This window comes from Tyto alba, unplaced genomic scaffold (assembly GCF_018691265.1).
Source record: "Tyto alba isolate M040663 unplaced genomic scaffold, T.alba_DEE_v4.0 Super-Scaffold_29, whole genome shotgun sequence".
NCBI lineage: Eukaryota > Metazoa > Chordata > Aves > Strigiformes > Tytonidae > Tyto > Tyto alba.
In genome coordinates this window covers 11140237-11166575 of record NW_024881303.1, presented here as the reverse complement: position 1 = coordinate 11166575, position 26339 = coordinate 11140237, and positions in this window count along the sequence as shown.

Sequence of the window (26339 nt, the reverse complement as noted above, 5' to 3'; positions counted from 1 at the left end):
GAGTATCATATAGGAATAAATTCACTTTCTGTTACATTCTGATGTGATACTCACATATGCCAAAGTAGCACACCTGGGAGGGCAGAAGGTGAAGAAACTGGAGTTGGAAAGGATGTTTCAGCAGCTCTCACTTGTTACAGGATTTTTTTGGGGTCTACTCACCCTGCGAGGCAAAGGACAGGCTCAGGCACACTAAGCCCAAACTTTCCAGCCATGATGTTGGTTTCAGCTTGACAGTAATATTCCTGAAATATATAGTAGCCATCCCATAAGCCAGAGAGCTGTGCTGTCAGTGCAAAGGATTTCTCTTATCTGCATTCTGGCTTTCTGTGGTATTTTCACCCCAGCACAAGCCATCTGGGAATGAGTACTCACACACATCTACATCTTTGCAGCATGGATTTTCTGGCCATGTTGTTCAGAATGGCTCAACTCACACTGAAACTGCCTAAATAACGGGTTTGATATTCAGAAGAGTATATTCTAAGGACACCAGGACTTTCTCAAAGACTGCTCTGATGGCGCATAAATGGACCTATTAAGTACTTACAGATTCTTCCTGCAGATACTGAACACTTGCAACATTTATCCCAAATGCCTTTTGAAAATTGGCCCCAGCACAGAGGTGCCTCATACAGAACTGCAGCTTTGCATGGGCTTCTTTTGTTTGTGGCTACTCATCACTTGCGATGTGAGCTACAGTAGTCAGAGACTGCCAGCTCTTTAACAAATTTCCATAATTTCATTAAGTGCAGTGATAATTATGTGAAGTGCTAAAAAATACTTTGGCTTGTCTGAAAGCTGATGTAATGGGGGAAAGAAAGGCACAAATAAGATGCTTTGTTTCCATTTTCAGTCTGTTCACTAATTGTAATGAAGCAAAAGGGTCTAAACCCCCCTTATTTAATCCTGTCATTGTCTGGCAGCAAGGAAAATGTCCTTGGGAGGAACAGTCAATCTGTGTATAAAGAAAAAGTGGAAAAAATTGCAACCCTGATAAATTACTGAAAATAATTATGAAATATAAAAAAATGAAAAAAAAAATCATGATTATGGTCCAACTAGAGAGCAAACATTTTCAGGTTTTATCAGCAATGTAAGGAGTATAGCAGTATGCAGTCAGCTTTTAAACTGACAACTCTGCATGATTCCTTGATGTAATTTGGATGAAGCTGGATAACCTGTGATTTACTAAACTCTCTCCAGTTAGTAAATCTGTTCAGGGTTTCCCAGCATATCAGCATGGTCATCCCAGTGTGTGTCAGCTGCAGATTATCCTCTCGCTCTGCCCTGAGCTGTGAGGGTATATGTGTGCACAGCTGTGCATGTAAATCAACCTCTGGCCTGTCAGGTAATGCATACATGAAACCAGCCCCAAACTGCTTGAATTTAGCTTGAAATGACTGATGGAAAGAAATGATCATTCTGTTTATTAGTACTTCTTAACTAGAAACAGGCAGTATTAACAGTATAGGGAAAGCAACAGTTTTAGTGCTGGATGCTGCAATACTACTAGAGTTGATTAATGTAGCTTGAGAGAAGTTTTGTTTCTTCTAGTTCTGCTGGTTTATTAAGGGGATAAAAAACCAACCAAAACCAAAACAAAACACTTCCAGATAAGCTACAAGGTTGTAATCAGAAAGAAAGAGCCACGAACCAAACCTGTCTCTTTCAAGATTTAGGCTAGCTTCTTCAACCCCAGGTCATCTATCCCTGGAAATAGTGGATTAAGAAATTATAGTGCAAGAAAATTAAATAACTGTTTATTATATTTGTGTGGTTCTTAAGCACTGCTCTTGACACAGATGATACCTCTTCAGGAAAGCTGAGGTTAAGAAAATGTCAGCTACATTTTAGCCTGCAACGAAAAATTTGTGAGGTCATATATTCATTTCCATACTGAAAAACTGTGATGTTGTTATTGAGAATTATAATTTTATTATATGATCAGGCAACTAAGTGGATTCTTAAAGCAGGAATGAAGGTACTAGATGTTCTTTAAAGTTTCCAAACCATTCTTGATCCTATGAATAGTCTAAGGCTACGTACTCTGCTCTGGTGTCTCTGCAGTCTTCTATCAAAAAATCTGCTTAAGTAGAAATATGTGCCTCTAAATTAACAACAGTCTGGAACCTTTTGATTGATGGATGCCCTGGATCTTGTGAAACAGGTAACTGATATCTGGTAAGGATCTATGCATGAATTACTTTGCTGATCAAATTCATTACAAATCCATCATGTTAGTTGAAGGAGGCTTAATTGTTTGGTGATATGTTATAAGCATGGTAAACAATCACCCCCCTCTTATAATACAGTAATAGGATGCTAGGGAGGGAAGGAAAAGTTCCCTTGAGTTTGTTCTTAACAGATCAACTGTCGTGTCTGGCCCAAAGAATAATACAATATATTTATCCTTCAGGTATCTGTGCCTGTTGCCCCAAATTAATTGCTACAGGACAGTTATGTTAAACAATGGGATCTCTTCTGCTCCTCCATTGCTTTCTACTCGTTTATGTTAAAAGGTATTAATACTTTCCAGAACTTCAGTCATTCCCCCAGCAAGAAGATGGGGATGTTACAGCTATATAAAGTTTCTTTGGTGCAAACAATGGGGGGAAGTTGCAGGATATGTAACAGCAACTAGAGGGCTGAGAGAGACTTCCTTACATGTGCAACCTCCTCCTGATCTTGCCTGTGGAGCTGGCTTCTGGAGAAGCCTGAAGGCCCCATACAAATCTTCATGGCAGTCTTCCATGGGCTCTGTGTGAATCCCTGCAAGATAAACTGAGTTTCACTTTTATGTTTTTTTTGTTGTTGTTGTTGTTGTTTTGTTTTGTTTTGTTTTGTTTTTTTTCTCAGTGTGCCCTTAAAAACCTGGCAGCCAGGTTTATCTTTAAAAGTAATACCTATGCACATTTCATTTATTTCCCAGTAACTAGTTATTTTCAGTGAAAGTGTCATCTTTGATATTTATCTGATCTTAAACCTCCTTCTCTGCAAATACTATAAAAATGATCTTGGATGACACGGTGAATTTGTGATGATTTATCTTCCACAATAGTAGTACTTAATCTGTTCAGATGCTGGCCAAGTAGTATCCAGTAAAATACACAGGGGTAGGAGTGAGTCATCTTCATTACAGCGTGGGACCCCTTTATTACCAAAGTGCCAAGTGGCCTTTTGACTTCAGTGGAACTTCTTGTTGGGTAAAATGTTGTTACTTAATATGAGCAAGTATAACCAAATCATCCCCATCATTATTAAACACACTATTATATCCTATAACCACATAGATTTTTATCTTGCCAAGCCAATTTTAATGGGGTGAAAAGTTCAGTTTTAAGGAGGATAAAAGAAAACAAATGCTGAAAGGATCAAATATGCCTCTGAACCCAGCCCATGAACAGCACAGGGCCTAGAGGGTACTGGAAGACTCTGAGCTTGGACCATAATACATTTTGATATTTAGATTGGGATACAAAGTAAATATTGATAGTTATTTGGCATTTATTTTCTATTGGATCTGCCTTGTCAAGTGACTGACAACACTACATAGTATTATTTTTCTTTGGAAAATGCTAGTAAGATTTAAACATTTCATGTGAATACAACAATTTTTAAAAACTTCATTGATACTGCCATATTTTCTTTGTTCTTTTTTTTTTTTTTTTTATGTTGATGATTTTAGATGACATCATAGACAACAGACAAATCAGAGAAATTTTTAAACTTTGATCTCAATTTGGGATGGTGTTTAATTTCAAAACCTCCAGTTTGGATGTGGCCAATAGTTCATGAATTGACTGCCTTAAGAAAGAAAGAATGGTATACAGGTACAAAAATATAAACCAGCTGGTGATCTCTCTCACCAACCAAAGCACCAAGTCTCCTCAAATATGTAATGTAATTTCCAGTGCTGGGCAACGCATAATTCCAAATCTTCCTGACTAATGACTAATGATAGTTTATGATACCATTTTTGGAACCATTACCACCATTCATTTTAAACTGAGAGGATTATCGGCTTTGGGATTTAGAATAACAAAACCTAATTTCATGGAAACTGGGGAGGTGTAGAAATGTTATCTCCTCGTCTGTGTTTATTCAGTGATTGCATTGTTTAAAGCCCATGATCCTATCTGCATCTGCCACTGCAGCTGGCCTAGCCATCTCACCAGTCTTTATTTAGCTGGATATTACAGCAGTAACATTTCATTACAGTTGTGCTTGGAAGAAGTCATAGTCCATTGGTTTTATTGAAGCTCACTTCTAGTTTACTTCCATTTCAGGGAGAAGGACAGCTGTTTTAATATGTACTTGGTGAAACACCTAAAGGGTTTTAGTGTTAATTAAGTTGGGAGGAACTGTTTTTAACAAGCACCTTTCTGTAAATGTCAAGCAGCTCAATCATGTTTCATTGTTATTATTCAAGTCAGAAATTAGCCAGTGCAAGCATCGGCAGGCTCAGAGCACTGCATGGTACCTTACTGTGCGACTTCTTTGGACACCAAAGAGTTGGTTAAAACTGCGGGGCTTTGCAGAGGGAGGGCTACGTTTAGCTGAGAGCATGTTCCCATCTCCCTGCTCTCTCTGGTGTGGGGGCTGAGCTTATGAAAAAGGGTTTGGTGTGAAAAAATTATTTCCCATTTCTAACATTAATTTAAATAGATAGAGTCTATTCAGCTTGAAGTTCAGCATGAGACAGAATATAATAGGCAAACCCCATCCTTTGTTCTTCACGTAGCACCTATAACAGAGTCAGTGAGCAGGCATACAAGACCACAGAGTACATGTCCTTGCTTTTTAGTTTTATCATCTAAAGATTCAAGCTTTAGCACTCAAGATCATGCACTGTGCAGCTGCACTATGCTGAGCTACCTGCTGTTTTAAGCCACAAATGGGTGAAAAAGATAAACATACCCAAAACTTCGTTGGATGCCTTCAAGCCAGAGCAGCATGGTTTGTCTCAGCAGAGTTCTTCCTGCAAGACTCCATCTCATGTGTCAGACTGTCCTAATGTCCTCTAAGCTGCTACACTGAACCCTCACGGGTTTGGGGGTGCGAAAGGAGCAGCTACAGTTTTTAGGCATTCAGATGACTATGTGAATCATTGCCTTTTTTTTTCTCCTCCACGTAGCCACCTGATGGTGCTATTTAAGAACACGAGAGGACAGACTTAGTGCATGAAAGAAGGCTCACTGCCCACATTCAATAAAAACTACAGATGTCAATGAGAGTTTTGCCTGAGTAGTAACTGCAGTTTTGACCCTAGGAGGGATTTGGTGCATGACCATGCGTTTTTATTGCTTCTGCATAAATGCAGAAAAATGGCCACCTTGTCTACTTAATCACATGAAGCACTTAAATCTGTCATCTCTTCCTGCATCTTCGGGGGGGAAAAAAAATCACATTCACCCATGACTGCATGAAATTACTCTGCAAAGCAGCTGTATAGACTTGCTTTTGTGCCACTCATATTCAAATATTTTTAACACTTAAATTCCTGTTTTACAACTGAGACCTTCAAATCTGTTCTCATCTTACTGAGAGAGATGAAATACAGTATGTGTGTTGCATCACATCATCTGAACACAACTTTATTTGTCTCTAATTGATGATTCCCACTGTACTTCCGCAGCTTTAAGCGGTCAAGCTTTGCTGTTGCACAGCAGTGTATTCACAGAGCTTCACCTTTTCCAGCTGCTTAGGATCTGGCCCTAGTGACAATGATGAAAGGGGCAGTGCACATCTTGTTCACCATGCTTGTGATACTGTATCATCTATTTGATAATTTAGTTATTTAGTAAGTGAAATAATAGTTATTTTTAGTATAGTTTCCATTTAGCATTACCAAAATGAGATAAAACCTTAAAAATAATAAAGAACAGGATGCCTTTTTCCAGAATTGGAGATAATTAATTTCCTACTGTAATTTCATAATTTCATTCTCTGTTTTTATAAGCTACATCTTCAAACCCAGCTCACTACTTTGAGTGAGTCACACACATGTGCAAACATCTGTTTACATTTATGGTCCAATGGCTTCTACTTACTGGGCCAGGAAATCTCCGTTCAGGTCTCAGCTGTGTAATATTCATTTGCCAAGATTGCAGGGTAGAATTAAGTAGAAGGGTGACTGCGTGAAAGTGTAAGTGACTCTTTGTGCTTGAGTGCTCCATGGGCAAGCAGAAATAGGGACACTGTTAAACAATTCTCTTTCCCTGGTCAGAGCCACAGTTGGACACACTCCTCCTTCAGCTCATTCCAGACAAGCCTTTCATGCATCAATAGATATTAACTGGAAATATTTTATTTATTTAACACATATTTTCCTGCTCTGAACAAACAAACAAAAAAGAGTGATATATTCATTTCCAATATCTAGCAGAACAACTTCTCAATATGATTACTCTTTCCCATTGACAAAGGATTTCTGAATGTAACAAACCATATTATTCTCTTTTGCCTGCAGAATCTGCTTTATTTCTGGAGCTTTCAAGGGATTTCAAAGCATTGAGCAAGACATATAAATAAGAATATAAACGATAATATATATAAGTAACCACATCATCAACTATTAGTTGAACATATATCTAGGACAGGCCCTGTACTTCTGAAAATCCCAAATTCTTGTAGGCATGTAAGCTTTTCTTGAGTTAACTGGAACTAAATACTACCATCTATTCCTAAAATATTGTCTATTTTTAGATAGGTAGCTGAACCACAATTGTATTGGGAGTGTATATGAAATAGAGAAAGGTTACAGTATGAGCTATAAAGCTGAACAAGCATCCTTTGTCAGTGCATCATGAGCACACGGTACTATTGCTCATATGTTATGATATGACCTTGGCCTTACACCGTAATTTTTTATTATCATATAGAGTGATATAAAGCTCACCCAGCTTTTTGAACACAGTCCATCAAGTAACCGCCTCTGTCTTCTCTTCACATTAAAAGCTACAGTGATTAATTTCACTTGTAATGAAGTTTTATAAGAAACTTAAAAGCAGAACTGGTTTATCACCTGGGTGATCAAATCTTTGTTAGTGCCACTGGAGGAGTTTCAGAATATAAATCTGTGAGAAACAGATAAAACAAATCATAATAATCTAAGATCAAACAGGGATTCACAGTCTAGGACAAATAAAGTCATCTTGCACATAAATACAGAAGACTATCATAAATATCACTTAGTTAGTTTGAAAAACTAATACCAGGGATTGACAATTCCATTTTAGTTTTAAATAAACAGTGATCTAAAACTTCAAACAAAGCAATACTAATCTCCATTGATGACCTAATGAAGAAGCCAAAAACAAGTTAGCAGGTGTCCTGTCCTGCCAGCTTCTGAGAAAAAGATGTAAGATAAGACTCTAATTAAAGAATTAACCATTGAGTGAGGAAGTCTCGGGGATCTCAGTGCAAAATAGCTTTTCTGTCCTCTAGAATATGTGAATGTCACTTCTTAATCTAAAAAAATTATCAGAACAGTTTATATCTAGATCAACCTTTTTCCTTGAAGCAAAAGGACTGCATGATTTTGACAGTCTCAAGCTTCAGAATATCTCAGGGTTAAATCTGAAATATTCACTCTGACTTTTTGAAGAATAATTTTGTGTTGGACTTCATGGAAATATGAGCATCCTTGCACCCTGCTTTCTCCTATGCTGCATCATGTCCTCCCTCTCTGCTGGGTTGGCACCATGCAAACCATGTAATCTTCAGACTGATGAGTGAAGGAGAGAAGTCTAATGTTTACTTTATTCTTATCTCTTCCTAAAACATCAGCATCACCACCAACAGAGACCATCCATTGCTATTGTTTTTGAAATGCTGGCCCACATTCAGTTTTCTCCTTTTGCACTTAGACAAAAGTCAACATGTCAACATGAAACTGCAAGTGATGTCCTGCCAGCTCTTTGCTGGCCTTACATCTAGATCTTGCTTCTGGTCCCTAAACCTCAACAGTGCAGAATGAGGCTGCAGCAGGTGTTTCAGATTGTGCCTGTTTCCTCTGGTCCTGTCACTGGGCAGCACTGAAAAGAGCCTGGCTCCCTGCTCTTTGCACGTTCTCCAGGTATTTGTACACATTAATAAGATCCCCCATTCAGCCTCCTCTTCTCTAGAATATACAGTCTGAGCAATCTCGGTCTTTAAAGAACCACTCAAAATTAAGGAACCTCTCCAACAGGCAAAGGAGCCAGGAGATTTATAAAGACATTATCAAAGGAATATATCTTCTTTGATTTAGTAATTACACTGACTTTTCCAAATTAGGTTAGAGAACGGGATGTGTTGCTGAAATTTTGCAATCTGATTCCCTGGATTTGGACGCTGAGGGTCTATGGAAGAAAATACACATATCCCATACAGCTATGAGAAAATAACCGCATCATGGATGGGGCTTGGTAGCATCCAAAAGCACCCTGAAGTGTCCCTCCAGAGTCTTCAAGTCCTCTTTTCATCCCTGGCAGAAATAGAGATTGATGATGGACAGAAGCAAACTGGGAAAAGCTACACTGAAGCAAGTACTTGGTAAAATTGTAGTTCTGTGTTTCTCACTTTCAGATAAATAGGTTCTCTGTGACAAGTCTTTAGCAATAGCTTCAGGGCCCAAACTGGATATCCTAAATAGAATTTGTATTCATATCAATACTAAAAAGCCATCTAAACTACAGGTATTTGAGCTTCAACCTTTTTTTTTTTTTTTTTTTTTTAAAAAAAAAAAAAAAGGTTTTAATAAGCGCATTTAGTTTTCAGCTGGTAGTACATAAGGCATTTAAATAAGAAGAAAACTGTCTTGTCTAGGACCATGGAGAATGTGAATGCAGACACAGAACCTAATAAAATGACATCTAAATTTTAAGACTTAATTATGGCTTTGTTACAGACTCCTCTCTCAGATTTATGGCTGGTGATTTATAAGAGCAGCTGTGTACTGAAAAATGAAGAAATGGGAAAACTTGCTAATTTATTACCAGAGACTAGTCAGTGGTAAGTAAATAAGCTCTTTTCTTTCCATATTAGCAGAGGATAAGCTCCTTGTATTTGTGTTCATCTTTGATGATACCTTTAGCTGGTACGTTTTTCAGAAGTAGAGCTTTTCCCCATCCTCTTGCAGCTCAGCTCCCAGCCTGGCTCATTCTGTGTGCACAGCACAGCAAAGGACGGAGAGCATCCGAATACCTCAGCCACCTCCAGCTGCCGGGGGAATTAGAGGTAAGCCGAATGTAATTTGCACACTGGAAGTTGGCCAGCACACCAGGACTATTATCTCCAGTTTTGCAAAAAGGACTATGGGAATGTTAATTAGCACAAGTGCCCAAGACCTTGGTTTTATGTGTCTTCCGGAGGAAGGACACAGGGCTGGAGAGAGGCAGAGAATGTCTAATGAACACAGAGGGTAGTAAAGTTGTTGGCTTTCGGCTGGGGTGGTCATGTTGAACTCAGAGGCATATGGCACGTTTCAATGATGGGAAGAGAAGGGAGAAATTACTCGGAGTCATGACCGCCTCATTTTATAGCCAATTAGCTAGATGACTTACCTGCAAGTCTGAAAACAAGTAGCTTGAGTGGGAGTGATTTAGACAAGAATCTGAGCATAAGACACCGTTCCAAAATATGGCATCTATATATGTGGTGTATGCAACAGAGAGACAGGTTTGGCTGTAACTCTGTAAAGCTTCCCAGCACGTCTGGTGTCCAGAACCCTAAAAAACAGTTTGTTCTCTGAGCTGTTTCTAATCTTGCATGGAAAAATACAAATTCACATTACAAAGCTGTCTGACAGACTTGAATTTTGTCCTCTGTCTCATTGTTTCTGCTAGCTTACCACCAAACTAATTCTAGACTGGAAATCCACATTTTCCTCCATATGTTTTTCATGATTGTCTTTATGCAAAAGCAAGAGTTTGATTGGGCTGCAGTAGAGAATTCAGGTAGACTTTAAGCATTGTCAGGAATTAAAGAAATAGAAGATACCTCAGAAGAAAGACATGATCATAAACGAGCTCTCTTCCATATGAGTGAGCTGTGTCCCCGTCCATGGCAGGAAAGTAGAGTTAGTACCAATACATAGATTTATCACCGCAGGATGGACACGTAGACTAAGCCACTAGAGGGAGACGCAATATGCATTTGGCTGGAGCAAGAGGAATAGTGCTTTATACCATAAATTCCCTTACAGCAGTTATAGATAGCACAGCATCAATGATCTTTAAGTCAAATGAACAGGGTTTTAAAAACTTTTTTTCCTAGCATGTGAAATACATACAGGTATTAAAAAAGAGAAATTTATAGTATGTAACATATAAAGGCACAACTGACTTTAACAATGTGTTCAAGTCCATGTTCATACCAGAATATGATAATATATATGCATGGGAGTTGCTATATGGTTCTTGTGCTACAAATAAGCACCGCTCACAGCTCCCATTCTGTGTCTTTGTGGGGTGACCAGCAGCAGGGCCCTGATATAGTGGCTCATGGGTAACACAGATTCCTGAATTCTGGATGAAATGTTGACAGCTATGGGATTGGGTGTTGCTGCCGTTTCTCTCTATGCCCAATACCATCTTGATAGTGAGATACAGGGCTTCTTGAGAACTTGTGCAAGCCATGATTGAAGCTGACCTTCCTCTCAGCTTTCCAAGGCGTGACAGGTGTCTTAGCTCTTGGTCATATACTTTGCTAAATGGCTTATGGGTTAGGAAGATTACCCTCTAATTTGAGGCATGGTGGCAGGTTTTTAATGGGTGAATATCAAGCACAGAGGAACTGCAATCATTTTGAGGGACAGGATTAGCATTTAAAATCTGCTTGACAAATGGGTGAAATGAGCTGAGAAAAAACTGGATGTAGTTCAATGAAAACAGAGAAAACTGAACACTTCTAAGTGGAGATAATGAACTGTACAAACACCGGATGCAAAACGTCTGCTGGGCATCAGTCCTGTGAAACAGGATCTAAAGGTTACCAAGGTTCACAGACTGAACTTGAGTCAACATTGTCACACGACTGCGAAAAATAAATATTATAGTGGGCTGTGTAAACAGGAGAGTTGCACATAAAAAATCACATGAAGTAATCCTTCCATGTGGCTATGCAAACACAGTGCTTCTCACCTGATATCCTTGGCACTGTACAATAAAAAGGAGGTGGGCCAGTGAAAAGGTATGAAATAGAGAGCAACAAAAATGTTCAACAGTCTAGAAAATGGGTCCATTTTAGAAGAACTGCATGGCTCCAACTAGAAAAGAGATGAGAACAGATACCAAGAATGTGAAATGTTGCTGCAAAGAGAGAAGGAATTGTTCTTTGTCCTCTATGGCTTGAACAAGTATTAATGAGTTATTGTCTAACTTTCAGGAAAGGAGATGTAGGGTAAACATCAGGAAAAATCTGTAGGTGATAAACAGCTGGGCAACGGAAGAGATTTCCATGAAAGGTGGTAAAATTTCCATCATTTGAGATTTTCAGGAATGAAATAAACAAAAGAAGTGATTTGATCCTGCTTTGGAGGTATAGAAACAGACTAGACAATCTCAAACAAGATTTCCAGCCCTACTTCTTGACAGTATGACGTATCTTCTTGAAAAAAAAAAAGAGCTTCAGTGAATATTTGTTTGAATTAGAGCTTATATAATCTTATATTTGACTTACAAAAGCAGTAGCATAAAATTAGAATTATTTTTGCTGTATATAGTCAAATCCTCTTGATTATCAGATAGTGAAATATAACAAATAATACTGCAGAAAAAAACCCATAGAATTGAGAATTATTTATATTAGTCCAGTGACTAGAATACTGAAAGTGTATAGGGATCAAGCTTGTTCTGGCAGGCAGATAAACCACACAAATTAATAAATCTTTTCTTATCTAAATTCTATAACAAGGTGATCCCAGCACACTTCTTTCTCAAGTAAAAGTAATGGCTTTTTGTTTGGTTTTTTTGTGTGTCTGATTTGAATTTAAAGCACAAACATCCTGGCACTACTGCACCCTGGATCCGTCATACATTCTCCAAGAATAAAAGCTCCACGCCTCCCTTGTTTACACCCCTTCCTGGCAAAGTCCCAATTGCCTTGAGTCTGATCCAAAAGCACTTCAAACAGAAACCATACGGCTATGGGGGGAATATTTTTTCTTTAACCAAACATTTCTATGGTACGATTAAATAAACATTTTTTAACGTTTGCTATTAAATTTTATTAGCATCCTACTGAGCAATACAGCCAGTTGGACTGCTCCAATTGGCAAACAAACAAACAGTATATTGAAACAAATAGAAATCTCAACAGGACATATTCTGGGAAAGATTATTCTGAGTGGGGCAGGCATCATCGGCAGGACTGCAATGCTCCCAGATGCTACATCCCACCATGTAAGCTCCATGTTCCGAGGTCTTTTGTGCTTCCTCTTTTAAAAATAATTATTCATTGTGTTTGTGATTAATGAATCTCTTCATTTGGGGATGTCAGTTTTTGTGGTCCCTTTATATCGTGCACAGAGAGCTTTGTTTAATGAATGACAATTACATGTTATTCCATTGTCTCAAGGAATGAAAGGCAGAAAAAACATTGTTTGGATTTTAATTTCTTTTTCTTCTTTAAGATTAGTAATGGAATCTAGAAACGTAGACCAAGACAACTTAACTCTGATGGAAACTACTTTAGCGTTGTTATTAGTTCCATTCAGTCCCCTGGAAGGATTATAAGGTTGTTTGTTTTATGGTACAAACCTCTCCCCAATTTATGTACGGCTGACACATTGTCTGCCTTTCAAGGAGGCAGCTGGGGGCGGAGGATGGGTGTGGGCACCATGCAATGGCCCTGTCTTGTCCACAGAGCTTGGGGAGTCCTCCCTGCTCCGATGGTGCTTGGGTCCCCTCTGCCCAAATTCTTTTCCCTGATGGAGCCTGGGGGCCAGGCCCTATTGTATAGCTTTGGGTGAGCCTGACCCCCAAGCTTCCCCCATCCCCCCAGGGGATGGAGAAGTCCCACTATGCTTCACCTCAGCATCATGGAGGGGAAGTTCCCTGGGAGGCTGGGCTGTCCTCTCCTGGCAGCTGCAGCTGAAAATTTGACTCCAGAAATTGGCTGCTCTAGGATCGAAGCGTGACCTCATGCAAGCACGTATGTGGGGCACCGGGACTGCCGTTGCTTTTGCAGCATTTATTCTATTCAGGCATCACTTCAGCAAGACTGGAAATTTGCCCACAGCTGTGAGGTTTAGCTGCCTCAGATAGATACCGTCCACTCAAAAATAAAGGAAAATTAAAGAAGAAGAAAGCAAACACGCTTTTTTGCTAAAAGCATTTTCATTTCCTTCAGTGAGAACATTGACTGACTGGCAATAGAAATTACAACAAAACAGGAAAAACTTCCAGAACTCAGGTTTTAATAAAACTATTATTTTCTTTTAGAGAGAGCCTTTTCCTCATCCACTACCCCCATATTTTGGTCAGAAACACTGTCAGACAGCTGCCAGCCATAGAACTATACTAGGACAAGCCAACCACTTTTCAGATCTTTGGAAATGAATGTTGGAGGTACTTTGTTACGCTTAGCTGATTTATCTGGGCACAAAAGGAGCACAGGCACTCTGATGTAGATTAAACAGACATTTTGGTGGTTGAGATAATTTCAGTAGTGCAGTCATGGGATTCATTATTTAGAGTTATCCATCAATTTGACGAGCCCAGAACTATGAAATACAAACAATCCAGAGTCTGAATGATTTTCTAAAAATAAATAAAATTAAAATAAAATAAAACAAAGCTAAGAGAGAAAGAAAAGGAAAGGGCAGGACACAAGCACCTGCATCACATCATGCTTTAAATTCAGCTTAAGGATTCTACTTAAGGTAATGGTTTGAATCCCAGCATTTCACAAAGTAATTTTCTCAGGCACTGTACTGACTGCATCGTGGCAGTACAATCTCATCAGGATATGAGAACAGTGAAAATATTCAGTGCTGGGCTTTCCTGAATTACAATGAGGTACAGAGCAGGATCCCTGCTGGAAATCACTCTGCCGTCTCAGAGAAGAGAGTGGGTCACTCTCTTGACCAGAGGATGACTGCGGCATCCCACGCAGAACCAAGCTTTTGTATCTCTAACAGTTATCTACTTCCCAGGGGCCACCTAATTGCCATTGCCATCAATCCCCTTGTCACCTGCAATTTCAATCAGTCTTCTAAAGGTTCTTCTACCTGGGTTTTCCCTTCAGTGCTACTTTCCCCTCGCCAAACGAGCCTTGAATATCTGTCATGACAAACGCTTAAGTGATAATTCCAGGATGGCTGAGGAGCAGCAAACTCTTTGATTATAGATGGCCTGTTGTATGTTAGATTAGGTATCTGCTCCACTGTGAAGCTAAATGATACAATGCAGGGGCTGAATAACTCCTTTCAGTCATGGTCTGGGGTTGCTGTAATCCTTTTTATTTCTCTTAAACCGTGACTAGCCATGTGTTTTCGGTTACAAGTAAATGCAAATCAATCTGTGTGATGTGGACGTTAGGGAATTGTGCAATTTTCTTTAATTCATATTATATTAGCTTTTACCCACAGGATAACATGTGCATATGAAACTTGGGCCAAGTAGAAAGACGAGGGGAAAGGAAGACAGCAATTATGCATGCTGTAATTGCTCCCACCCAACATTATAGCATGCAATGCATTTGATATGACTGTAACTACACAGTAGCATGACATTTTAAGCAATGTCAGCATGTACTTTGCAACTGCAAGCCCCCACGTCCCTCTCCATTCTGTCTTTCCAAGCACAGGACTCATTCACTTTACAGATGGCATTTCTTACCAGCTGCTGCAACAGCTACGTAATGAACACATCATCCCAGGGATGGGGTGACGAGCTCTTGGTCTAAATTTCAGTCAACAGCTCCAACATGAGGAGATTCAGAATTAGCTACAAAGCCCACATCCGTCAAGGGCTGCTCTGACTCCAGGAATGTTCCCCAAGAAGCCTATGGGCATGGGAACTGTAGTCCTCAGCACTGCTGAGAAACAACACTCGAACATGCCTTTCTTAAAGGAATTAATTTTGAATAATTTCACAGAACAGCTGTCATTTTGACATTTCGACCACCATTACAGTTGTTTTGAACTTTGTAATGAAAGAATAAAAATACAAACTTGACACTGATGGGAGTAAGGTGCTGTAGTTCCAGTGGTCTGGATGGAGATGTGCAGATTTGTTCTAGCCAGGAACATGGTGTTAGAAATGTTGCAATTTATGATTCTCTTTGGCAAAGCGTGGCACAAGGACCAACAAGAAATGAAGCAAAAAGCAGTAGTAGGCTCATATCGTGCTTTTAAATACTTTTAGGAAGAATGGTGTTTATTGAGACCCTAAATCAAATAGTTGAAAAAGGGTGAAAAAGTATTCTGGACTAATAAAAAACCATGGGGTAACATCTGTGCCTTGGCTCACTTTGCTTTGCAAGGGGAAGTGCTCACACAAGTTGCTGCAGTTAGGTCAGTATTGTGCTGAGGTGTGATAATCTGCAGCTGTGTGAATGCCACTCGGAGACCCAGGAGGTCTCCTCAACCAGTGTTCCTCTGCTTACCCTGTTAACTTCAAAGTAAATAAATATTTTGTCCCACTAGTTTCCTCTATTAAGTGGATAGTGAATTTTAGGTATTAAATTCTCAACCCATCACCAAAAAGTATCTAATTTTCAGTTTTAAGATGTCCGTGATTCAGAGGTTCCTTCCTTAGTGCTGTCCTGACTTGGTAAGTCCTTACACTTTGCAACAAGGATGATTAGTGAAACTTACAGAGACTTAGAAGGACTTTGTTCAGTTATCAGTCACTGTTGAATTTGGTTCAAGGATACTACAGTTTTACAATGAAAGCAAAAGAAACCACCAAATAAAAGTAATCAAAATACTGAGCTCCTACCTATTTAATACAGTGATAGGTCTCAAGAGAGGATTTTATTTCCAAGAGCTGAGTTACTGGGAGATACCAACAGTTTCACTGTAGCAATTGCCTGGATTGGGGGTGTCTTCAGGCTGACAGGGGTATAAAAAGAAGGTTGAGATTTAAAGATTTAAAGACAAAGGGAGAAGAACTAGAGCGTAACGTGATGGAAAGATGATCTATTAAACAAAGCAGCGGACTTGTATAAAACTGTCATTTCTATAGGAGAAGGATAGTGCACATGGCTGAACAAAACCTACAACCCTCGGAACAGTGCCTATACCCAATAAGGTCAACATTAATGAACAAATAGTGTTCCAGTGATGCAGGAAATAAATAGCTCACGCTTTCATCCAAGGTGGAAAGCCTCAGCTCCTCACTATTAACCATCCCTTTGGCAGTGGTGCTTTGTTTACTTTGCTCTCTCCTGTGAATCCCAAGCACTAGGTGATTCAATATTGCTCTATCCAGTGAGTAATCCAGCGTAAAGCACATACAAGCAAGCTGATTTTTCAGATGGAGACACACAATAGTTCCTTTTTAATTGCATTTGATATTACTGGTAATGTTCTGTGCAGCTCCATGCATAACACACATTTAATTGTACCTGTGTGGTAGTGATAACACTATAGCATGGTAATTTTCTGTATTTGTAGCATGTGGGAGCCAATTCATTCTGGGTATTTCAATGCAGTTTATTAACTGGGAAGATTGGGTAACTGGAACCTCCTTTATTAAAGTTATTGGCTGCCCTGTAGCAACGGAAATAAATTGTGATAATAGCCAGAACAAATTAGCTTGCGTATGAATTAGCTCTTAAATGAAAAGAGGAGGGGGAACAAACCTTCTCTTGATACATAAAATGCCTTTATTCAGGAAGTACGAGTATATTGACAAATAGAAGAAAGCTTCTCTAAGAAAAAAATTCTCTTTCCAGGCACCTGGCAACACAGTATATGAACTTCAGGACTAGAGCTCTGACTTATGCCTAGGGACTAGGGGGAGTTCCACTTCAGATAACCTGTACCCCCAAGTGCAGTGCAGGTCAGGGCTGTGCCTTGGGGAAAGCTGATCTTTGGACTGGAAGAGGTGAGAAAAGTAATGTAGACAGTTCTGGAAACTGTACAACCATGTCACCTAGTTACTGCAGATGAGCAAAATCACCAGCACTGTTCCCAGCCCTAAGCTAATCATACCCCTTAGTGATGTAAATAGAGGTACCCTTCAGTGCCAGGCAGAGTACCTCTAAGTTTCACTATTTGCTATGAAAAATCTTAATGTATGGAAAGTCCATTGTGGCTTAGGTCTGTCAGAACTGACTTAATTTTAATACCATCTCTGGTTTTTGCTCAGTTGTTTGTAAGAGGTGCTGCTGTACCTGTTCAGAGATTTTGGGCCTCTTCTCAACTCCCTTGAGGCTAATGGCAAGATATTTGGGGAATGATTCATGGAGCTCAACACAGCCATCTAGTGCCACTATATGCTATCCTGCCTGACCCTTATTGCAATTCCCAGGGGGCTTGGGTAACCTGTATATTATACCTGATGAACTTTAAGTACATCTCAAACACCATATGGTCTCTAAAATTATCCTACATTAAACCCTTGGACTCTTGACTGCAAGAGGCTGTGAATACACACATATGCAAAGTGCTCTGAATAATCTTTCTGGTTGCACAGCAAAATGTTAAAGGATCAGTGTGAAAAAAACCCTATATCTAAGCAGAATTGGCTACTTTTTGATTTTAAACATGGTTGAGATCCAGAATCACTCCTGACACTGCTGAGTTAATCCATATTTTCACTAACACATGTGTGCAATGACTACCAGGCTGATATTAAACAAGTGACTGAAAGCTCATAGAATCATAGAATTATAGAATCATGTAGGTTGGAAAGGACTTTTAAGATATCAAGTCCAACTGTTAACCTAGCACTGCCAAGTCCACCACTAAACCATGTCCCTAAGCACCATAACTACACGTCTTTTAAATGCTTCCAGGGATGGTGACTCAACCACTTCCCTGGACGGTCTGTTCCAATGCTTGACAACACTTTCAGTGAAGAAATTTTTCCTAATATCCAATCTATACGTCCTCTGGCACAACTTGAGGTCATTTCCATTTGTCCTATTGCTTGTTACTTGGGAAAAGAGACCAACACCCGCCTCGCGACAACCTCCTTTCAGTTAATTGTAGAGAGTAACGAGGTCTCCCCTGAGCCTCCATTTGTCCAGGCTGAACAAGCCCAGTTCCCTCAGCTGCTCCTCATAAGGCTTGTGCTCCAGACCCTTCACTGGCTTTGTTGTCCTTCTCTGGACACACTCTGGGGCCTCAATGTCTTTCATGAAGTGAGGGGCCCAAAACTGAACACAGTATGAGACATCACCAGTGCCAAGAACAGGGGGACAATCACTTACCTAGACCTGCTGGCCACACAGTTTCTGATACAAGCCAGGATGCTATTGGCCTTTTTGGTCACCCGGGCACACTGCTGGCTCACATTCAGCCGGCTGTTGGCCAACTCCCCCGGCCCTTTTCCACCAGACAGCTTTCCAGCCAGTCTGCCCCAAGCCTGCAGCACTGCATGGGGCTGTTGTGACCCAAGTACAGGACCTGACACTGAGCCTTGTTGAACCTCATACAGCTGGCCTCTGCACATTAATCCAGCCTGTCCAGAGCCCTCTGTAAAGCCAACAACTGGATATAACTCCATTCACTGGGCTTACACTTCCAGCCAGTTTTTTACCCAGTGAAGAATACACCCATCCAAGCCATGAGCAGCCAGTTTCTCCAGGAGAATTATGTCGGAAATGATGTCAAAGGCTTTACTAAAGTTGAGGAAGACAACAACCACAGCCTTTCCTCATCCACTAAGCAGGTCACCTTGTCATAGAAGGACAACAGGTTAGTCAGGCAGGACCAGCCTTTCCTAAACCCATGCTGACTGGGCCTGATTGCCTGGTTGTCCTGTATGTGCTGTGTGATGTCACCCAAGTTGATCTGCTCCATAACCTTCCCCAGCACCGAGATCAGACTAACAGGCCTGTAGTTTCCTGGATCCTCCCTCTGGCCCTTCCTATAGATGGGCGTCACATTTGCTAACTTCCAGTCAAATGAGACCTCCATATTAGCCAGGACTGCTGATAAATGATTGAAAGTGGCTTGGTGAGCACTTCCGCCATCTCCCTCAGCACCCTTGGGTGGGTCACACCTGGTCTCATAGACTTGTGCATGTCTCTAGGTGGTGTATCAGGTTGCTAACCATTTCCCCTTCAACTGTGGGAGATTCATTCTGCTCCTTGTCCCTGTCTTCCAGCTCAGGGGGATGAGTACCCAGAGAACAACTGGTCTTACTATTAAAGACTGAGGCAAAGAAGGCATTGAGTATCTCAGCTTTTTCCTCATCCTTTTGCACTACATTTCCTCCTGCATCCAGTAAAGGATGGATATTCTCCTTAGCCCTCCTTTTGTTGCTAATGTATTTATAGAAACATTTTTTATATCTTTTAAAGCAGTAGCCAGACTAAGTTCTAGCTGGGCTTTGGCCCTTCTAATTTTCTCCCTGAGTTGCCTGCCCCTTCTTCCAAAGGTCATAAGCACTCCTTTTATTCCTGAGTTCCATCTGAAGCTCTCTGTTCAGCCAGGCTAAGCTTCTTCCCCTCCATCTTGTCTTTCAGCACATGGACACAGCTTGCTCCTGCTCCTTTAAGATTTCATTTTTGAAGAATGTCCAGTCTTCCTGGACTCCTTTGCCCTTCAGGACTGCTTCCCAAGGGACTCTGTCAACCAGGCCCTTAAACAGACCAAAGTCTACCTTCTGGAAGTCCAAGGTAGCAATTCTGCTGACCCCTCCTCCTTACTTCTCCAAGAATAAATCTGTGATCACTGTGCCCAAGATGGCCTCCAACCATCACATCACCCACAAGTCCTTTTCTGTTCACAAACAGCAGGTCCAGTCTGACACTGGGGTGGCAGCATGTTCCCACCAGCACTCTGGCTGGGCAGCTGTGTCACTCGTGGTGGGTGCAGAGCTCAGAGAGGCCATGGGTTTCTGCTGGGTGGATACAACTGCTCCCTGGTCGAGCTGGCAGAGCTTCAGCACCTTTCTTGTGTGCCTTTCTGTGCAAACTGCTGTGCAACCTGTCATGCCATGCCCTTTTTGCACACCCGGTTGGTGTCACTCCTGGTCGCTCATGCTCTGTAAGTGTCTTTTATGTATGGGGGTGGGCTTGGCTGCCCTTGCTCCTGACCCTGCTCAGGTCTTGTCAGCTGCTGTTGTTCAAGCTGCAGGCTCCTGGCAGGTCTCTTGGCTCCGGGAAATGGTGTGTGAACACAGTGCTCAGAATGCATAATACATCTCCTAGCAGTTCTTGGAAGCACGTGAAAATAAAACAGGGAAGGACTGATAGGGTCCTTGAGGCCAGGTCTCTGCAAACACAGAGCAGATTGCTTAGTTCACTGAAAATACTGCCTGCACAAACCACAACACCGTCCCCAGTGCCCTGAGATGAACAGAAGACCAAAACACACATTGTAAGAAGAGAACGGGGTGAGCAAGACTCTCACTATTGCCTTTTCTCACACCAGTAGAAAATCTTCTCAGTGAGACATGAGCTCAAAAAATGGATGTACTTGAAGAGATGGAGAACAAGAGGCAACTGAACTTGCTGATCTTGCTTGAAGGTATAGTCCTTCCTCACCCTGAATTTTAAGCTTTGATACATTGACACCACACACCTATCACTCTTTGTGGCTATTTTTTTCTGTACTTCCAGGTGGGCCCACACATCCTGTGCAAGCACTGATTCTCTCTTTGGGGGAAGACAAAACCACCAAGGAATAGATGTAAGAGGAACTGGCAGCAACCTTACAATTAGCACTGCTTAGACAATTAAGTGGAAAAAACAAGACGAAGGAGAAAGTATTTGAAAATGCACAGAGGCCAGGAAGAATGACCTGTGTGAAGAAATAAAGACCCTCTTGCAGATCTTTTGCCAGGAAGGGGAAGAATAGGAAATGTTGTGGAGAAGACAAGTAGATGTAGAGAAGGTCAAATGACAGGTACCTTTAGGCTCTGGCAGGACTTTAAAGACTCTGTCTTATTGGTGCAGTGGAACATATTCAGAGTGTCTAATTTTAGGTTATGAACGCAGGTGTCTGAATTAAAATCTGGTCTCTTTGAGCTTGCTGGGTAAATTGCAGACCCACGGATGATACAAGAGCTTGGTGGGACTCAGAGGAGGAGGGCTGCCTCCCTCCAGCCACAGCCCCTTCCTTTCTCCTTCTGGAAGCCAAACTAACTCAGAAAACATCTCGTATTTCCTGTTTGTGGCTCAGTTTTCTCTCGACTGAAGTAGCTCACAGGGTGAGACTGACTGCTGCTGCTGACACCAGGCAGTGCCTGGCTGGGAGCGGGGAGGAAGGGGCACAGGTTACTGCTGCAGCATCAACATCTGTTAACCTCATGCAGCCACACCCTGGGGTGCTCTGAACTTGACTTTGGAGAAGTCTCTCTTTCAATTCACTGTGTAAGGGAGTTCAGAGTGTCTAGCCTCCTATTTCAGACCCAAGATGACAGTGTGAATACCCTCCCACACTCTCCCCCAGCATGGCAACTCTGACAATGGCAGACTAAGGAGCAATGCTAAGAAATAGAATAGGTGTTTCTCTGTTCTTGCTTGTTTCAGAGAAATTGTCCAGGATAAATTCCAGCACAGAGTCTACCATTACTGCTACAAATTCTCTCTTTTTTTTTTTTTTTTTTTTTTTTCTCTAATTACATCATGAAACAAATGTCATTGAGAGGCCTGAAACTAATTTTCTATCAACAAAGACAATGAAATGCATTTGCGATCAAACCTAAACTGGTGTTGCCTGTTTTCTCTTTGGTGATCTGTGTAAATGTTGGTTTTCTTAGATCATTTTCTAGCTGTGTTCAAGAGGGATCCCTTTAACCTATAAAGCCCTTCAGCACAGTTCACAGGCCTAAGATTCAGTCCTGTAATAAGCATCACATGGCCTTTGGACTGGAAATGACTCTTGTTCCATTGCCTCAGGTGGGGCAGACCCTTATCTTCCCAGAAAATGCATTTTAGACTTGTCATCAGACATTTTTTTTTAGCTTGACTTTTATAGCAAAGAAATCTGCATGGCCACCAGTGCCTTGCCAATTCTGCCCCCAGTAACATTTGGCCATATTCAAGTAAATTTGTCAGATGGACAGAGTTACTAAAAAGGTTGTGAAAGCTGGCTTTCAGACAGAGATCAGCAACCCAGATTAGTGCTATATGGAAGAAAAGGTAGTAACCACTCAGCACTTTATTTGTTCATGCCAAGATGTGGCAGCAAATTTGCAAATCAGGGGTGTGTCAGATGGCCAATTAGCAAAAATGCAGTCATTTGTCTGCTCAACAAATAAGTGGATATGGACAGGGGATGGGGATTTGGAGAGAGGGAGGAAAAATTAGCATCAATGCTCTGTCCTTGGAGGAATCAGTGTGAATTATATCCATCCAACTTAAAATTATTCTTAATAACAAATAAAAGCACAAAGGATTTATAAGTAAAATGCATTTATTCAAGCATCCCAAGAATTCTATCAGGAGCTTCTGTATTAAAGAGTCAGTTGCTGTTATTTGCCAGTCTGGAATGATGAATTTTCATGTTTAAGTAGAATTTGTTAACTTTATATTATTCCTACTGTATTGGTAGGGAAAAAAAAAAAAAAAAAAAAAAAAAAAAAAACAAAAACAAAAACAAACAACCTATTTAAATGAACTGTTTCTTTTCACCCAGAATGTAGGTGGGTGATCTTGTGAAAGTGGAAAGTAGCAGGGTGAAGTTGAAGGGCTGTGGGTTCTGTTCCTGGCTCTGGTAGTGATCTACTTTATGGTCTCAGAAAGGTTGCTTCTCCTCCACACTTTACCTATTTGATCTGTTTTGTCTTATTAATCTGTAAAATATTCAGCTTAGGGACTGAATCTTACTATGACTGAACAGTACCTAAGCACAAAGGGGCCTTTGATTTCATTTAGAATCACTAACACAGGTAAATAGCAAATTAAAGTAGAGATTTTTCAACATTTTTCAGTGTAAATCTTTTCAGAGGAAATTATGAATTTGAAAAAGGAAGGGGTAGAGTGTCAACAACATTGGTTATATTTGTGGGAACAAAACAGTAGGAGGGACTTCTAGTGTTATTGATCTCAGCTGATTTCTTCAATTCTTTCTTGTTGAAATAAATTATTTTGGGCCGAAAATAAAAATACATACAATTCAGAAAGCACCTATCAGTATGTGGGGGTTTTTTTCATCTTCAAGGTAACATGGGACCATATTGAAAATCCATGACTGGATTTTGCAACCACGCTCCTGTTCAGTCTGTTGAGAGTCTTTTTTTCCCTGAGCCTCTGAAAATGTCCTTTGCAGCAAAGTGCAAGATCTGTGATTTTCCTTAGGATGTTTTGAGAACTTCTGCCAATGATAACACAAAACAAGCTCCAGAGAATGACCCCTACAAGGACTTAGCTGGGTTGGCTAGAAAGGGATTTCCAGAGCAGCCTCTAATTCTGCAGCGCACCATCATTATGCAGCACGCTAGGCCAGCCAGAAGATACAAATATTTAAGGATATAGCTGGAGGCTGATGTAAGTCTGTTATTGGTATTTTCAACATTGCTAAACGTCAAGAGATCCCATCTGAAATCTGTTTAATACCTCCTAGCATGAAGCATGGTATCATCACATAGTATGAGATATTCCCTAGGGCAAAGAACTTCCTCTTAAAACCCAAAAGGTTGACGTAGCACAAAAGTGACCTGGTGGGGTGATAACCAGAACAGAGATTGAACCCCATCTCATGAACCCCTAGTTTACACATTCAATCAAGCAAAACTTTGATGCTTACCAGTAACGTAGAGAGGATTGTGAATCCAGTCTCAGACAGAGAAAGCTCCATGCAGAAAAAGACAATATTGGCAGGGCACCCTTATTAGCAGCCTCAGGAGGCCAAAGGGTCAGTCTTACTGATCTGCTTGCTACTGTCCTCAGACAACAAAGGAGCACTTCATCTTTACTCATCGTCTCACCCAGCAAAGCTAGTTTCATTTTCATGCATCACCCATTTTTCTTAAAGCAAAGATAAAAATCTTCCTTTTTTTTTTTTTCCTTGAAGAAGATTTGGGAATAATGCTTAACCAGGGCTTCTTTAATTTCAATCAGAAATTGGTTACTTGGAGTGAATTGCAGTTTGCTCAGTCTAGGGGAAAATCCATGAGAAGGAGAAATTAGTTTTCTGAATGGCAAGAACAGAAATTAACTCCTTTATAAAATAATGCAAATGTTCATATTTTAATCAGAAGAACAAATCAGGAAAAGAAACTGGTATCAGAGTGCCCTTGTGCCATTCAGGTGGGTCAGAGGGACCCTGAGGATGTTCTGAGGCGTTGCCTACAATTTCCTTTCGAGATACAAATTCTCCTCTGATATAACATAGTGCTATTTTCTTTAATCTACCCACATTTTCTTCCCTTGGCAATGGAGATGTTGGGGTATTTTATGGTAGGAAACGGACTTGTACCACTTGGCTGACATAACAGTGGTAGAGGAAAGGCATTTGTTGTGGAGAAATTTAGAAACTGTCTTGGATCATATCTCCAAGATCAAAACATTTTCTCTGTTTCTGAATTCTTTTTGAGGAAGTTGAGATACTGAGCCTTATACTTGCCACAAAAATCAACATCTTTTGTGCTTTATTTCAGCAAATAGGTAAAAAAGAAGGTAAAAAGAAGAGAGACCAGAATATCAAACATACTGTATTAAGTTGCAGAATGACAATGAGAAACTGTAGGAATTGCCGAACTTCCAGTATTTCTATTCAGCAGAAATTATAGAGTGACTTAAATGATTAGCTGTAAAAATAAACACGTTCATTACTGAGTGAAGGGATGTAAAGGAAGTCACCCCAAAACAAGAGTAAACTCAAGGAAGAGCAAGACAAACAATATTGTTACTGTAAGAATATGTAAAGTGCTCTGGCTTAGACCTAAAATAGGTAGTTAAACATAACAATGTCACCATTGTACGTATTTCTGCTATAATTCATTTCAACATCAATAAATGAGAATGCAGCTGACAAAAGAAACATTATTTTTAAAACAAAAATTGCTGCCCAGTAGCGTACGCTGGAGAATGTCAGAAAGTTACCTTTTGCATCAGTATACGCTGTGCACCTTAATCGGTAATTTTCTTTTCATGAGCAATTGGGAGATTTTATTAAAAATACATTAATTTTTAAAATGGAATATTAAAAAAGTTAATAGCATGGCACAGACAACAGCATTTATTGGTAGTAAGAGGAAAGGAAGGGCAGACATGCAGAGAAAATGGCTATGGGAGACACAGAAATTCAAAGAGGAGTGAATATGCTGTTTTAGCTGACTTTAGCATTGTCTCTCATTAGGAGAGTTTCTTTCTCATTGCCATCCTCGTTTGCACCCTTCTTTTCTACCACATGTGCTTCTTCTGCCTGGACTATGATGGCAGCTACAAGGCAGACTTTAAAAATAAACCTGCAGACTTCAGGAACAGATCCAAGACGAGAGAATGGAGATTGTCTACTTTGCTGGGCTCTGCAGTGTTCTGCTATGCACAACAGAGCAAGCATCCTCTCTTAGGTTTAAAATTTCCAACAAGTTACTTAAACAACAGCATAAAACAAATTGATTTTGAGAAAAAAAAAGGATATCTCAGGATTTTTCTCTGTCAACTGTTAGACTTGAGTCTGTTGAAGGGTGGGAGATCCATTTCAGTTTGTTCCTTCATGAAGTCTCAGTATTTTTTGAGCATTGCTCTTATTAACTGGAGGAGATTGCTAAAATGTCTTGTGACACAGAAGCAGCCAGGATGGAGTCAAAGCCCAAAAGTGTCTTCACTGACATTAGCTCTTGGGCTTTCAAGGTCTGAGCCCTTTGAAGTGGCTCTACTTTCCCTCCCATTGCCCTTTGTCCTTCCCCCTACACCAGCCCCTCACCTCTCTCTCACTTCTGATGGAGCAGCTTCCCCACTCGCTCTCCACAGGGCCTCTTCGCTACCCTCCCGAAACTCCATCTGTTCAGAGATCAACTCCAGAAGCAGCAGTGATCACTTCGGCGAAAGAAGTGGGAAAAGCCCGATAAGTGAAAACCCCATGTGTGTAAGGAGGCGGTCAGGGACCCATCCAGCTACATGTGGTGGAGGCATGTTGAGCACCTCACAACAACCTTCCACACCTCTGAGGGGCACACAAGCACCCGACCACCGCGCTGGTGTTGTGCACATGCCTACAATTAGGGCTCATGCCACTGTGGGACTTGGATTCTGCTCACTCTGGTTTTCACTGGCTAAACTTG